Source organism: Mirounga angustirostris, unplaced genomic scaffold (assembly GCF_029215605.1).
Source record: "Mirounga angustirostris isolate CCGP_5_RB_7025 unplaced genomic scaffold, mMirAng1.0.hap1 SCAF_1, whole genome shotgun sequence".
NCBI lineage: Eukaryota > Metazoa > Chordata > Mammalia > Carnivora > Phocidae > Mirounga > Mirounga angustirostris.
This window is the reverse complement of record NW_026991709.1, coordinates 34,444,028-34,460,739: the sequence shown is the minus strand read 5'-3', so window position 1 is coordinate 34,460,739 and position 16,712 is coordinate 34,444,028.

Sequence of the window (16,712 nt, the reverse complement as noted above, 5' to 3'; positions counted from 1 at the left end):
TCTCAGGGATCACTCTCTTTGGTTGTCTGATGCCCAGCACCTTGATTTGATATTGTTGTTGTTTCCTACAAGAGGGCAAATCTAGTTTTTCTTACTCTGACTTGAAACTGAAGTCCCAGCTGATCTTAATAAGGGAGATGGGCCATGGGAAGATTAAGAAATCTATATATAGTTCTTCTGCAGAAAATCCAGCTTATGGTAAAATATTGAATCAAAGTTTCTTTCTACATACACATACATATGTATATCTCTTAATTTAAACTACATTATCTACTCGGGGGAAGTATCGATTTTAATGAGTACCAAATTCAATTCTAAATACTGTTCACTTAAAAAATAAGAAAAGAAAAAAGAAAAAAAAAAAAAAAAACCCTGAATACTCTGAGAGTGTCTGTCTTTTGATAGGGAGTGATGACTTTATAGAAATATATACCTCAAATCCAGCCTCTATAATCCTTTTATATTGGAACTATTCTTAGATCAAAGAATTTTCTGACCTCATCCCACTAAGAAAAAATTTCAACCTTTACCTGTCAAATACTTTTTTTTAAGATCAAAAGTATAGTATAACTAGTAGAATACTGAGTCAGGTGAAATGATAAACTCTCTCATGAAATAATTTAATATGGTTGGCTTAGGAAATGTTACCTTCCCACATGGGAGTTAATTTAGGAGGTGTTCATGAATGCAGGTAATGCAGAAACATCTGCAAGATTAATTATCTCTGAAAAAGTTCTCAAAAGAAATCTTGATATAGTTAAATTCACACCTAGATTTTTAATTTCATATAAAGACAGAATGCTTGTTTAAAAAAAATCCTTACTATGAAAACTAATATCAAGTAAATAACTTTGGTTTCACTGTAATATCTTTGAACACTGAATCTTTTCAAATTTAAAAGGGATTATTATAGGGGCACCTGGGTGGCTCAGTCGGTTAAGTGTCCAGCTTTTGTTTTTGGCTCGCTGTGATCTCAGGGTCCTGAGATTGGGCTTTGTGCTCAGCACAGAGTCTGTTTGGGACTTTCTCTACCTCTCCTTCTGCTCCTCCCCCCACAAAATAAATAATTTTTTTTTAAAGACATTATAGGGGTGCCTGGGAGGCTCAGTCGGTTAAGTGTCTGCCTTCAGCTCAAGTCATGATCCCAGGGTCCTGGGTCAAGTCCGGCGTCGGACTCCCTGCTCAGCGGGGAGCCTGCTTCTCCCTCTGCCTGCTACTCCCCCTGCTTATGCTCTCTCTCTCTCTAGCAAATAAATAAAAATTTTTTTAAAAAAGAAAATCTTGAAAATAGGATACATTTCTAGAAAAGAAGGAAACATTTGAATGAAAAATAGATGGAAGCAAATAGTAGAAGAATCAAATTAGAAAGAAACTTCAAACTTCAATAGCTTAAGTGACTCAGTGTTACGAGAATTTTGTATTAAAAAAAGGGATTCCAATAAAATTGTTTTAAGGATCAAATAGTCTAAGGAAAATGACCTTAAAGTGAGAAAAATAAATTCTTAAAATCTGGGTCATTTACCCGAGATTTCCTGTATTTCCTACAGTTTTGTGCTTTGAACTTTTTGATGGGTCACCTAGAGACAGTCACTTTTTTTTCACTGAAGATCAAGTTATCAGCAAAGTACAAAATGGTAATTAAAAAATTTCTAGTTCAGTACCAGGCACACATTGTTCTTTTAATGAATCAGATTATCTCAATTTTGTAAGGATTAATTAGGCACTTGTAGCAGTTCCTTTAAATTTCTCAGAACACTATGCCACCTGATAACTAAGCAGCAGCCTTGTAAACTCAGAGTTAACAGAAGCTCAGAAAGTCCATTACACTTAATTCACCAGAAGAGTCAGATGTTTTTTATTATGACATTCTTAAAATATTATCATATATTTTCATTTAACATTAAGGTTTGTGTAAGCACTAAATACCATTAGAAGAAGGGGTAAAGTTAATATTGCAATATTTTTCTTTTAGAAAAAAATTTAAATTATTGAAAAATATGTGTAACAATAGTTTTTGAAACCTGCATATATTTTCTCTACAAAATCAACAAATATTAAGATTTTAGAAATATAGATATTATAGGTTTAAGAATTACTTTGGAATAACTTCAGATTTATAGAAAAGTGGCAAAGACAGTATAAAGAGTTCCCATATACCTTCACCAAACTTTCTCAATGTTAACATTTTATATAAACATATACATTAAAACTAAGATCTTAACACTGGTAGAATGCTATTAACTAACCTGCAGATTTTATTAATATTTCACCTTTTTTTAATTCCAAGATCCATTCCAGAACATCACTTTAACTCTGTGTATGTACATATGCATGTATGTATGTACTTTTCTATCCAACACAACTTTATACTTTTGTCAGAACTATATATACTTTTTTCTTTCCATTAATCTTTATTTATTTTTTTGATGATTTATTTATTTATTTGAGAGAGAGAGAGTGCAGGGGAGAAGGGCAAAGGGAGAGGGAGAGAGAGTCTTAAGCAGACTCCAAACTCATAGCGGAGGCCTACATTGAGCTTGATCTCACGACCCTGAGATCACAACCTGAGCCAAAACCAAGAATCAGACGCTTAAACAACTGCACCACCCAGGTTGCCCCATTTTATTTATTCTTAAATTGAATTAAATTAACATGCAATATTACATTAGTTTTAGGTGTAAAAAATAGTGATGATATTTTTATACATTATGAAATGATTACCACTATAGGTCTAGTTACCATCTGTCACTGCACAAGGTTATTACAAATTATTGACTATATTCTCTCTGATGTATATTATATCCCTGTGACTTATGTCACAGTGTCTTTATCCATTCATCTATCAACGGGTCAAGTTACTTCCATATGTTGGCAATTATAAGTAATGCTGCAGTGAATATAGACGTACATGTATCTTTTCAAATTAGTGTTTTCTTTTTTTTTTTTTTTTTTTTTTTTTTCGGATAAATACCCAGAAGTGGAATTGCTGGATTGCTGTAATTGTTTGACAAATCTCTATACTGTTTTCCATATTGGCTGCACCAATTTACATTCCCACCAATAGTGCACAAGGGTTTCCTTCTTTCCATATCTTCACCAATAGCTATTATTTCTTATCTTTTTGATAAGAGCCATTCTGACATGTGTGAGGTAGTATCTCATTTTGGTTTTGATTTGCACTTCTCTGATGACTACTGATGTTCAGCATCTTTTCATATCCCTGTTGGCCATCTGTACGTCTTCTTTGGAAAAATGTCTCTTCAGGTCCTCTATTTTTCAATCAGGATCTTTGTTGTTGATGTTGTTGTTGTGTTGTTGTTATTGAATTGTATGAATTCTTTTTATATTTTAGGTAACAACTTCTTAACAGATATATCATTTGCAAGTATCTTCTCCCATTTAGAAAGGTGCCTTTTTGTTTTGTTGATGGTTGCTGTCAATGTGCAAGAGCTTTTCAGATTGATGTAGACCCATTTGTTTGTCTTTTCTTTTTTTTTTTCCTTGCCTGAGAAGACATATCCAAAAAAATATTGCCAAGACCAATGTCAAAGAACTTATTGCCTATGTTTTATTCTAGGAGTTTTATAGTTTCAGGTCTTATGTTAAGGTCTTTCATTAATCCATTATGAGTTTATTTTCATATATGGTGTAAGAAAATGGTCCCGTTTCAGACTTTTGCATGTAGCTGTCCAATTTTCCCAATACCATTTATTGAAAAGACTGTCTTTTCCTCTTTGTATCATTTTGTCCCCCTTTTCATAGATTCATTGATCATATAAGCATGGGTTTATTTCTGGGCTCTCTATTCTGTTGCAATGGTCTATGTGTCTGTTTTTGAGCCAGTACCATGCTGTTTTGATTATGACCGTTTTGTAGTACAGTTTGAAATCAAAAGAGCTAAGATATCACTTAACTTTTAGTCATCATGTATCCTTAGCCTTCTTCAACTGGTGATAGTGTGTCTTCCCTTCTTCTTCATATCCTTCACAATTTTTAAGAATATTGATCAGCTATTCTGTAAACATCTTTGAATTGGTTTTGTCTGATATTTACTTATAATCAGAAATTCTCAATTTTTTTTGAAGAACATCTCAGCAATGAAATGTGCTTCTCATCACACCATATCAAGGGTTATATCACAATATGTCTTATTACCAGTGGTGTCAATTTTCTTCACTTGTTTAAGGTGGAATCTAACAGATTTCTCTACTGTAAAGTTCCTGTTTTCTGTTTCCATATTCTTTTATTTGGAAGCAAGTAACTAAAGTCTAGCACACATTCCAGTGGAAGAGAATTAAGCTCCACCTCCTAGAGGGAGAATAATTTATTTAGAATTTTTCTGAAGGAAGACTTTTCCCTTCTCCCTCATTATTTTGTCAATCAATTATGTATATTCGGATGTACTTGTGAATATTTGCTTTGTTCTTTGAGTTATAAATACTGTTACAAGTATAGCCCAAAGATATTTCAGGTTTGGTTCCAGACCACCTTAATAAAGCAATATTGCAATAAAATGAGTCCAGTGAATTTTTTTTTGGTTTCCCAGTGCATGTGAAAGTTATGTTTATACTATACTGTAGTCTATTAGGTGTACAATAGCATTATATCTACAAAATGTCCATGACAATTAAAAAATACTTTATTGCGAAAAAAATGTTACCCATCATATGAGCTTTCCCCAAGTTGTAATCTTTTTGCTGCTGGAGGGTCTTGCTTTGATGTTAATGGTTACTGACTAATCAGGGTGGTGGTTACTTAAGGTTGTGGGTGACTATGGCAATTTCTTAAAATAAGACAACAATACATTTTGCTGAATTAATTGATTCTTTCTTTCATGAACAATTTCTCTGTAACATGTGATGTTGTTTGATAGTATTTTGCCCACAACAGAACTTATTTTAAAATTGGAGTCAATCCGCTCAAACCAAGCCCCACTGCTATATCAACTAAGTTTATGTGCTACTTTAAGTTCTTTGTTGTCACTTCAATAATCTTCAAAGCATCTTCACCAGAAGTAGATTCCATTTGAAGAAATCAATTTCTTTGTTCATCCATAAGAAGGAACTCCTCATCTCTTCAAGTTTTATCATGAGATCGCAGCAATTCAGCAATCTTCAGGCTCCCATTCTAATTCTAGTTCTCCTGCTATTTCCACAACATCTGCAGTAACTTTCTTCACCGAAGACTTGAACCTCTCAAAGTCAACCATGAAGATTGGAATGAATTTCTTCTAAAGTTGATATTTTGACTTCTTCCACTGAGTCACAAATGTTCTTAATGGCATCTAGAAGGGTGACTCCCTTCCAGAAAGTTTCCAATTGACTTTTCCCAGATCCATGAGTAGAATTACTATCTCTGGCAGCTATAGCCTTATAAAAATGCACTTCTTGGGGCACCTGGTTGGCTCAGTCAGTTAAGTGTCTGCCTTCAGCTCAGGGCATGATCCCAGGGTCCTGGGATCGAGCCCTGCATTGGGAAGGGAGTCTGTTTCTCCCTTTCCCTCTGCCTCTCCCCCCGCTTGTGCTCTCTCTCATTCACTCTCTCTCCCTCAAATAAATAAATAAAATAAAATCCTATTTTATAAATAGTAAGATTTGAAAGTCAAAATTACTCCTTGGTCCTTGGGTTGCAGAATGAATGTTGTGTTGACAGGCATGAAAACAACATTAATCTCCTTGTACACCTTCATCAGAGCTATTAGGTGACTAGGTGCATTGTTAGTAAGGAGTAATATTTTGAGAGGAATCTTTTTTTTTTCCCCTGAGCATTAGGTCTCAACAGTAGACTTAAAATATTTAGTAAACCATATTGTAAAGAGATGTGCTGTCATCCAAGCTTTGTTTTCTCATTTATAGATAACAGACAGAGTAGACTTAGAGTAATTCTTAAGAACCGTAGGATTTTCAGAATGATAAATGAGCATTGGCTTCAACTTCAACAAGAGTTAGCCTTTCCAGCCAGGCATTGACTTCTCCTCTCTAGCTATGAAAGACCTAGATGGCATCTTCTTCCAATAGAAGGCTATTTCGTCTACACTAAAAATCTACTGTTTAGGGTAGCCACCTTCACTAATTATCCTAGCTAGATCTTTTGGATGATTTGCTGTAGTTTCTACATTAGTACTTGCTGCTTCACCTTGTGCTTTGATATTAAGGAAATAGCTCCTTCCCTTAAACTTCAGGAACCTGCCTTAGGTAGCTTCAAGCTTTCCTTCTGCAGCTTCTGCTCTCTCAGCCTTTATAAAATTAAAGAAAGTTAGGGCCTTGCTCTAGATTAGGCTTTGGCTAAAGGGAACACTGTGGCCGGCTTGATCTTCTAACCAGACCACTAAAACATTCTCCAAATCAGCAATAAAGCTGTTTGTTTCACTTTCTTATTATTCATGTGTTCACTGGGGTATCACTTTAAATTTCCTTCAAGAACTTTTCCTTTACATTCATAAATTGGCTATTTGACATAAGAAACCTAGTTTTTGGCCTAGCTCAGCTTTGGGCATGTCTTCCTCACTATGCTTAATAATTTCTAGCTTTTGATTTAAAGTGAGAGACATGTGACTCCTCCTTTCACTTGATCACTTAGGGGCCATTGTAGAGTTATTCATTGGCCTGATTTCAATATTGTTGTGTCTCAAGAAATAGGGAGACCTAAAGAGAGAGAGACTGATAAAGAATGGCCAGTGGAGAAGTCAGAACATACACACTTAGCTATTAAGTTCACCATTTTATGTGAGTGTGGTTCATGGCACCCCAAAACAATTACAATAGAAATATCAAAGATCACTGATCACACAGATCACCATAACAAATATAATAAAAAAAAAGTTTGAAATAGTGTGAGAATTACCAAAATGTGACACAGAGACACAAAGTGAGCAAATGCTGTTGGAAAAACATCACCAATAAACTTGCTTGATGCAGGGTTGCCATAGACTTTCAATTTGTAAAAAATGCAGAATCTGTGAAGTACAATAAAGTACAATAAAATGAGGTTTGCCTATACTAGTAAGAGGCCAACACTAGTATTATTTATTTTGTTGCTCAAAAGATTTGGCTTTGTCTATTGGGGACTCTTTCTGGTTGGTTCCTATGTCTTTTTTTTTTTTTTTTCTGTATCTAGTTAATTTCCTGATTTTTAAAAAAATTTTTTCATTGTTATGTTAATCACCATACATTACATCATTAGTTTTTGATGTAGTGTTCCATGATTCATTGTTTGTGCGTAACACCCAGTGCTCCATGCAGAACGTGCCCTCCTCAATAACCAACACCAGGCTAACCCATCCCCCCACCCTCCTCCCCTCTAGAACCCTCAGTTTGTTTCTCAGAGTCCATCATCTCTCATGGTTCGTCTCCCCCTCCCATTTCCCACCCTTCATTCTTCCCCTCCTGCTATCTTCTTTTTTTTTTTCTTAACATATATTGCATTATTTGTTTCAGAGGTCCAGATCTGTGATCCCACAGTCTTGCACAATTAACAGCGCTCATAAAAGCACATACCCTCCCCGGTGTTTATCACCCACCCCCACTCCAGCAACCCTCGGTTTGTTTCCTGAAATTAAGAATTCATCATATCAGTGAGGTCATATGATACATGTCTTTCTCTGATTGACTTATTTTGCTCAGCATAACACGCTCCAGTTCCATTCACATTGTTGCAAATGGCAAGCTCTCATTCCTTTTGATGGCTGCATAATATTTCATTGTATATATATACCACTTCTTCTTTATCCATTCATCTGTCAATGGACATCTTGGCTCTTTCCACAGTTTGGCTATTGTGGACATTACTGCTATAAACTTTGGGGTGCACATACCCCTTCGGATCACTACATTTGTATCTTTGGGATAAATACCCAGTAGTGCAATTGCTGGATCTTATGGTAGCTCTATTTTCAACTTTTTGAGGAACCTCCATACTGTTTTCCAGAGTGGCTGCACCAGCTTGCATTCCCACCAACAGTGTAGGAGGGTTCCTCCATGAATTTTTTTAATTCTTCTTTAATTTCCTGGTTGACCCATTCATTCTTTAGTAGGATGCTCTTTAGCCTCCATGTATTTGAGTTCTTTCTGACTTTCCTCTTGTGACTGAGTTCTAGTTTCAAAGCATTGTGATCTGAAAATAGGCAGGGAATGATCCCAATCTTTTGGTACCGGTTGAGACATGATTTATGACCTAGGATGTGATCAATTCTGGAGAATGTTCCATGGGCACTAGAGAAGAATGTGTATTCCGTTGCTTTGGGATGGAATGCTCTGAATATATCTGTGAAGTCCATTTGGTCCAGTGTGTCATTTAAAGTCTTTATTTCCTTGTTGATCTTTTGCTTAGATGATCTGTCCATTTCAGTGAGGGGGGTGTTAAAGTTCCCCACTATTGTTGTATTGTTGTCAATGTGTTTCTTTGCTTTTGTTATTGCCTTATATAATTGGCTGCCCCCCTGTTAGGGGCATAGATATTTACAATTGTTAGATCTTCTTGTTGGATAGACCCTTTAAGTAGGATATAGTGTCCTTCCTCATCTCTTATTACAGTCTTTGGTTTAAAATCTACTTTGTCTGATATAAGGATTGCCACCCCAGCTTTCTTTTGGTGTCCATTAGCATGGTAAATGGTTTTCCACCCCCTCACTTTCAATCTGGGGGTGCCTTTGGGTCTAAATGAGTCTCTTGCAGACAGCATTTCGATGGGTCTTGTTTTTTAATCCAATCTGATAGCCTGTGTCTTTTGATTGGGGCATTTAGCCCATTTACATTCAAGGTAACTATTGAAAGATATGAATTTAGTGCCATTGTATTGCCTGTAAGGTGACTGTTACTGTATATTGTCTGTGTTCCTTTCTGGTCTATGTTGCTTTTAGGCTCTCTCTTTGCTTAGAGGACCCCTTTCAAGATTTCTTGTAGGGCTGGTTTCGTGTTTGCAAATTCCTTTAGTTTTTGTTTGTTCTGGAAGCTTTGTATCTCTCCTTCTATTTTCAATGACAGCCTAGCTGGATATAGTATTCTTGGCTGCATATTTTTCTGATTTAGTGCTCTGAATATATCCTGCCAGTCCTTTCTGGCCTGTCAGGTCTCTGTGGATAGGTCTGTTGCCAATCTAATGTTTCTACCATTGTAGGTTACATATCTCTTCTCCCGAGCTGCTTTCAGGATTTTCTCTTTGTCTCTGAGACTCGTAAGTTTTACTATTAGATGTTGGGGTGTTGACCTATTTTTATTGATTTTGAGATGGGTTCTCTGTGCCTCCTGCATTTTGATGCCTGTTTCCTTCCCCAAATCAGGGAAGTTCTCTGCTATAATTTGCTCCATTATACCTTCTGCCCCTCTCTCTCTTTCTTCTTCTTCTGGGATTCCAATTACTCTAATGTTGTTTCATCTTATGGTATCGCTTATCTCTCGAATTCTGCCCTTGTGATCCAGTAGTTGTTTCTCTCTCTTTTTCTCAGCTTCTTTATTTTCCATCATTTGGTCTTCTATATCACTGATTCTCTCTTCTGCCTCATTTATCCTAGCAGTTAGTGCCCCCATTTTTGATTGCACCTCATTAATAGTCTTTTTGATTTCGACCTGGTTAGATTTTAGTTCTTTTATTTCTCCAGAAAGGGTTTCTCTAATAACTTCCATGCTTTTTTCAAGCCCAGCTAGTATCTTTAAAGTGATGATTCTGAACTCTAGATCTGACATCGTACTAATGTCCATATTGAGTAGGTCCCTGGCAGTCGGTACTACCTCTTGTTCTTTTTGTTGAGGTAATTTTTTCTGTCTTGTCATTTTGTCCAGAGGAGAATAGATTAATGAGAGAACAAAATGATAACAGGGTAACAACATCCCCAGAAAACATACTCTAAACAAATCGGAAAAGACCTGAAGCCAGGGGAAAAGAAAGGGAAAGAAAGAAAAAAGAAAAAGAAAAGAAAAAGAAAAAGATAAAAACAAATAAAAACAAAACAAAACAGAACATGATCAAATATGATCAGGCTGGTGCATAGATCAGTGCCACACACTAGATTTTGGGTGTATTTTGGTCTGTTAGAAGAAGGTGCCTCCCAAAATTTTAAAGAAAGAAAAACTTATATATGTACAAAAATAAGGGTTGATATGATGAAGGGATGGAATATGACTGTAAAGATGAAAATTATAAAAAATTTTATAAAAGGAATTGATAAGAAGTTGTTTGAAAAAAGAAAGAAGAGGATTTAAAAAAAAAAAAGAAAAAAAAGGGAGAGAATGTGATCAGGCATGAGAGTAGAACAAAACCATACACTAAAGATTTAGGGTATATTTTGATCTGTTAGAAGGAACTATCTCAAAATTTTAAAGAGAGAACAACTTATATATATATGCCAAAAATAAGGTTAACTACTATGAAGGGATAGAATATGACTAAAAATGAAAAATAAAAATGTTTTTTAAAAAAAGGGATTGATAAGATGTTGGTTGAAAAAGGGAAAAAGAAAAATTCAAAAAAAAAAAAAAAAGACAGTTAAAAAAATTAACTTTGAAAGACTAAAGGATCATGGTAAAAAAGCCATGGATTCTATGTGCAGTATTCTCCTAGTGCTGGAGTTCTGCCATTCTCATTGATCGGTAAACTCGTTCTTGGCTGGCTGTTCTTGCTGATCTCCTGGGGGAAGGGCCTGTTGCTGTGGTTCCCAAATGTCTTTGCCGGAGGTGGAATTGCCCCGCCCTTGCCGGGGCCAGGCTAAGTAATCTGCTCGGATTTGCTCTCGGAATCTTTTGTTCCCTGCAAGCTTTCTGTACACCTTTGGAGGAGGAGAGTGAAAATGGCGGCCTCCTAATCTCTGCCCTGGAGGAGCCACAAACTCGTGGCCTGCTCCTCAATGAGCCCCCAGAGAAAAGCAGTCAATCACCCCCATCTCCCCGGTCTCTGGCCGCACTCCGTGCTCACCTGGCCTGTGACTGAGCGTTTCTATCTCTGGAACACGACCCCATGTGGAGTCTCCAAACACAGCAGATCCCTGCGGTGCGCTCCCGCACCGCTCCTCCCAGGGAAGGAAGGGGAGTCTCCCCGGATCTGCCACTTGTTGGGTCCCTGCTGGAGGAGCAGTGGCCCGACTGCCACAGATCACAGTTTATGGCAACCCCGAGCTGAGAGCCCGTGCCTCAGCTCCATCTCTGCAGCCGGCTTCCCCGCTCCGATACCTGGGAGCTCTGCCACACTCAGGCACCCCCGGTCTTTCTGTGACCCCGAGGGTCCTGAGACCACACTGTCCCACAAGGGTTCCACCCCCCGCTTAGCCACTGGAGCGATGTCCCTCAGCAGAGCCGACTTCTCAAAGTTCTGATTTTGTGCTCCGCTGCTCTATCACTCACTAGTAGCGGCTGACGGAGGCCCCTTCCCCTGCTGTTTATCCTCCCAAATATCGCCTCAGATTCACTTCTCCACACGTCCTACCTTCCAGAAAGTGGTCGCTTTTCTGTTCAGAGAGTTGCTGCTATTCTTTTCTTCAATCTCCTGTTGAGTTCGTAGGTGTTCAGAATGGTTTGATCCCTATCCAGCTGAATTCCTGAGACCAGAGGAAATCCAGGTCTCCTACTCCTCCGCCATCTTGCTCTGCCCCCTGTTCTATGTCTTTTTGACATGCTCTCATAGTCATCTCTGTCTCCTCCTCCTCCTTCTTTTCTTCTTTCTTTTCTTCTTCTTCTTCTTAACACTCTCTTTCTGGCACTATTAAATGCTCCCGGTTTATCTTGCATTTTCTCTACTCAGCCCTAGAATCAGCCATTTCTTCAAGGATCCCTAGTTCTTTTTGTTGGAGAATGGTGTCCAGAAACTAAGATATCAGTGCTGGGTATGCTTGTTGTTACAGCAATGTCACGGCCTCCATGTCGTCTCAGCAGACAGAGCTAAGAAATATATGTGTTATACAAGTCCATTTATACACATTTTTAAAAATATATTTATCTCTTTGTGGGTGTGTATAGGGGGGGTAGGTGAGCTCATATCACTATCCCTGAATTTAAATTCAGAACCACAGGGTTTATTCTATCCTTCCCCCATTGCTTATTTGTAACTTCTATCTCTGATGGCATGAAACCTGGCTCCAGTTATCTACAATTTATTTACTTATTTGCTCAACCAATTGTGTTATACATGCAGAGCAGTCTTAGAATTCTTAGTCCATACTGCTGTGAAAAATAAATTTACCAACTAGAACATAGTGTTTATGTACAGTTCTTTTTGTTTTTAGCCTTATAGTATACAGTCAAAACAATATTTTCTGAATTTAATTTAGGTTAGCTTCTTCTTTTTCTTCAATAATGTGGTTTCAAAGAGAATTCTCTTGAGTAAAAAACACAATATAGGTGATATGGAATTTAGAAATGTAATGTTGCAAAAGTTCATTTTGAAGATGATTGTTGTTAATTTTTACAGAAGCAGTATTCTAAAGCATTATAATTCACCATAATTATAACTCACCTCAATACTATCAGAGCTCTTTGTTTTTTAAGTGAGGCAATTACAACATTATACCAAGTCCTACTGGAGTGAAAGCAGAGCTGGGGAAGATTACCTGCTGTGACTTGTATTAGATACAGCCACAAGAGCACAACTCTGCCTCCTCCCCTCTAAATTAATTAAGTTGCCTTGGTCTGCTACCCTTCTTGTCATGGTCTTGATATCATATTTGAATGTCATGTCTTCCCAATGACATGCTTTACTATATCTATATTATAGAAAATGAAATGGAGGTTCTGAAAGTGACTTGTCCAAGGTCATATGGCTTATAAATGGTAGAGCTGAGACTAGAGTTCAGTCGTGTTTAAAGTCAAAAATATGAAAAATTATCATATTGTTAGAACTTCATGTCCTGCAGAAGAATACAGTGGGGCTGGGTTCATGGTTAAAACACCCACATATTTTGCTTTAATAAATGGACATTTTTGTAGTCTTTGAGTCATCCATTGACTATTTCTTTATTGTCAGTTGGTTCAATCTATGCAACTCTAAAGACATTTCTACCTAAAGAATATAAAGAGGGTCCTATTTTAGTCAACTTTCTCATACTTTACAGTTTGTCTTTTGTCTCTAACTTGGCATGGTTATCTTACAATGCAGTTTGAATAGATTGGCTCTACTTGAATAATTTAGCTCTGACCTTGAACGTGTGAAATGAAAGTGCAATTTCATTAAAATGTTCGACGTCAATATAATTCCTATTCCATTTTTGCTTTGTTTCATTTTATGAGGATTTGGGAGTGTCTAGTATGTACTCATGGGGACACTTGCACAGATAAAAATTTTTCTGAGAATAGTTCTGGTTCTATCTAGTACAGGCTTATCAAAGAAAAGGTTCTTTCTTTCTTTCTTTCTTTCTTTCTTTCTTTCTTTCTTTCTTTCTTTCTTTCTTTCTTCCTTCCTTTCTTTCTTTCTTCTTTTTTTCTTTCTTTCCTCTTCTTATAACCAGTCATGGATTGATAGCTTCTTAAAATAAAATTAAAATATTTTCCTAAAGAAATAAAAATTTTAACATACGAAATACAAGGCCCAATTTCTTATGATTATATTTTTCAAATTGATATTGAAGTTTCTAAACACTTTTTCTCAATTCCTGTATTTTCCTGTATGTTGGTCACAAGCATTTGTTTACCAGCATTGATGTATGGACCATATTGGTCACTGGTTAGAGGATTCCCTTAGAAATTCTAACCTCATGTCCATCACATTCCAAGTCAGGTTTCACTGACATATTCCACCCCACCCCCCCACCCCGAGAAGTGTATTAACTATCCTCAAGATCTCAATACTTCCTTATTTTTGTACTAATCGAAGTTATTGGAAAGCGTTGTATATGGAAGACATTACTCTTCTTTGCTATAGTATTGCCTTTGCAGAAATATAAATGTTACCATTTATTAAGTCATTGTTATATGTTATATATGGTTGTAAATATCTTATATGTATTATATGTATTATAATACATATAAATATCTTATATGTATTATATGTATTAAGTCACTTAATCCCTCAATATGAAAGCAGGTACTATTATCATTCCCACTTTATAGAAATGGAAACTGAGGCACAAAGAAATTGACTTCCCATGATCACAGTTAGTGAGTAGCAGTGTTGAGATCCAAACTCAGGCAGCCTGGTTCCTAAGTCTGTGCCCTTGCCTTATCATACTGCTATCCATAGGAAGAAACTATTTGGAAAGGTCCTTGTGTTTATCTAAAATTGGCTTCCGAGGGGCACATGGGTGACTCAGTCAGTTAAGTATCTGCCTTCACCTCAGATCGTGATCTCAGGGTCCTGGGATCAGGCCCTGCATCGCACTCCCTGCTCAGTGAGGAGTCTGCTTCTCCCTCTCCCTCTCCCCCTCTCTCCGCTCATGTTCTCTCTCCCTCAAACAAATAAATAAAATCTTTAAAAAAAATAAAAATAAAATTGTCTTCTGAGTACACGATCCAAAAGTTTCCTCAATACCTATCACTTATGGAGCCATGTTTTTTCTTTTTTGGGTTTTTATTTAAATTTCAGTTAGTTAATGTATGTTGTAGTAATTAGTTTCAGTAATAGAACTTTATGAATCATCACTTACATATAACACCCAGTGCTCACCACAAGTGCACTCCTTAATACCCATCACCCATTTAATCCATCTCCCTGCTAACCTCTCCTCCAGCAAACCTCATTTTGTTCTCTATAGTTAAAAGTCTGTTTTCTGATTTGCTTCCCTCTTTTCTCCCCCCACCCCATGTTTGTTTTGTTTCTTAAATTCCACATGAGTGAAATCATATGGTATTTGTCTTTCTCTGACTTATTTTGCTTAGTATAATACACTCTAGTTCCATCCACATTGTTGCAAATGGCAAGATTCCATTCTTTTTAAAAAAAAATTTTATTTAAATTTAATTTAGTTAACATATAGTATATTATTAGTTTCAGGGGTAGAATTTAGTGATTCATCAGTTGCATATAACAGCAGATGCTCATTACATGAAATGTGCTCCTTAGTGCCTATCACCCAGTTACCCTATCCCCCCACCAATCTCCCCTCCAGTAACCCTCAGTTTGTTGCCTATAGTTAAGAGTCCCTTATGGTTTGCCTCCCTCTCTGTTTTTATTTTGTTTTATTTTTCCTTCCCTTCCCCTATGTCCATCGGTTTAGTTTCTTAAATTCCACATGAGTGAAATCGTATGGTATTTGTCTTTCTCTGACTTATTATTATTATTATTTTTAAGATTTTATTTATTTATTTGACAGAGAGAGACACAGCGAGAGAGGGAACACAAGCAGGGGGAGTGGGAGAGAGAGAAGCAGGCTTCCTGCGGAGCAGGGAGCCCGATGCGGGGCTCGATCCCAGCACCCTGGGATCATGACCTGAGCTGAAGGCAGACGCTTAACGACTGAGCCACCCAGGCACCCCCCGACTGACTTATTTTGCTTAGCTCTATTCATGTTGTTGCAAATGGCAAGATTTCATTCTTTTTGATGGCTGAATAATATTCTATAGAAAGATAGATAGATGACAGAAGATAGATAGATATAGATATATATCACCTCTTCTTTATCCATTCATCAGTCAATGGATGTTAGGGCTCTTTTGATAATTTGCCTATTGTCAATAATGCTGCTATAAACATCAGGGTGCATGTGTCCCCTCAAATCAGTATTTTTGTGTCCTCTGGGTAAATACCTAGTAGTGCAATTGCTGGATTGTAGGGTAGTTCTATTTTTAACTTTTTGAGGAAACTCCATACTGTTTTCCAGAGTGGCTGCACCAGGTGGCATTCCCACCAACAGTGTAAGAGGGTTCCCCTTTCCCCACATCCTCACCAACACTTATTATTTCCTGTGTTGTTAATTTTAGCCATTCTGACAGGTATGAGGTGACATCTCATTTTCTGGAGCCATTTCTAACTAGAAGAGACAATTTAAAGCTTTAGAATTATAAAAATGTACTATCTTTCCTCTTTGCTTTTGCTACTGGGCACCAGAGAACTAAGGTCTGAACTCAAATGCTATAGATTTTCTCTATTCCAAGATTTTTTTGTTTTGTTTTTTGCTTTTGTCATGTATTGTTTTACATATTCAAAGAATTTTTTTAAAAGATTTTATTTATTTGAGAGAGCACATGCACAAGAAGGGCAGAGGGGCAGAAGGAGATGGAGAAGCAGACTCACCTCTGAGCAGGGAGACTGATGTGGGGCTTGATCCCCAGCACGTTGGGATCATGACCTGAGCCGAAGGCAGACTTAACTGAATGAGCTACCCAGGGTCCCCCCCACCCCAAGTATTTTTATTAGCCACCTCAAATACCTTTTTTTTTTTTTTAAAGATTTTATTTATTTATTTGAAAGAGAGATAGCGAGAGCAGGAACACAAGCAGGGGGAGTGGTAGAGGGAGAAGCAGGCTTCCTGCTGAGCAGGGAGCCCGATGTGGGGCTCGATCCCAGGACCCTGGGATCATGACCTGAGTCGAAGGCAGACGCTTAATGACTGAGCCACCCAGGCGCCCCTCAAATACCTTTTGTTAAATAGATGGTATATAAATATGCCAATTAATGTCCTAAAACAGTTCTTCTGTCCTGATTTAAATAACAAAAGTATATTCCCTAGTAGTTTTGGAGATCAGTTGTCTGAAATCAAGGTGTCAGCAGGGCCATGTATCTTCTGGAGGCTCTAGGGAGAATCCATTCTTTACCTCTTCCAGTTTCTGGTGCCTACTGATACTCTTTGACTTATGTCT